Consider the following 368-nt stretch of genomic DNA (forward strand, 5'->3'; position numbering starts at 1 on the left):
GTGCGTCCAGGGGTTCCGCAAAATATTGCCACAAGTGCAAATTGTCTGAGGATATGTCCAATCACTTTGCCCACTCACAACGATGTCTTCACGAGGTCAAAGTATCTACCTATATTTTTCTCCGTTGTAGAAATTTGAGTGTGAGTCATTGTTTCTCTTATTTACCTGAGTTCTATTCATTTTTACTGTAGCTTTCAGCTGTTACTTCTTTTGTCATTCCCTCTGTTTTTCTCTTATTCCATCAAGTATTAATTATTTATTTTGTTTTCAACATCCTGGATGTGGCAGTTTTCCCCATACGACACCTCCCAGCAATTCCGACTTGACTAGTCTTTAGGACCGCTACCGTCCGATGACTTACATGTATC

This window comes from Trichinella spiralis, assembly GCF_000181795.1.
Source record: "Trichinella spiralis strain ISS 195 chromosome Unknown Scfld8, whole genome shotgun sequence".
Taxonomy (NCBI): domain Eukaryota; kingdom Metazoa; phylum Nematoda; class Enoplea; order Trichinellida; family Trichinellidae; genus Trichinella; species Trichinella spiralis.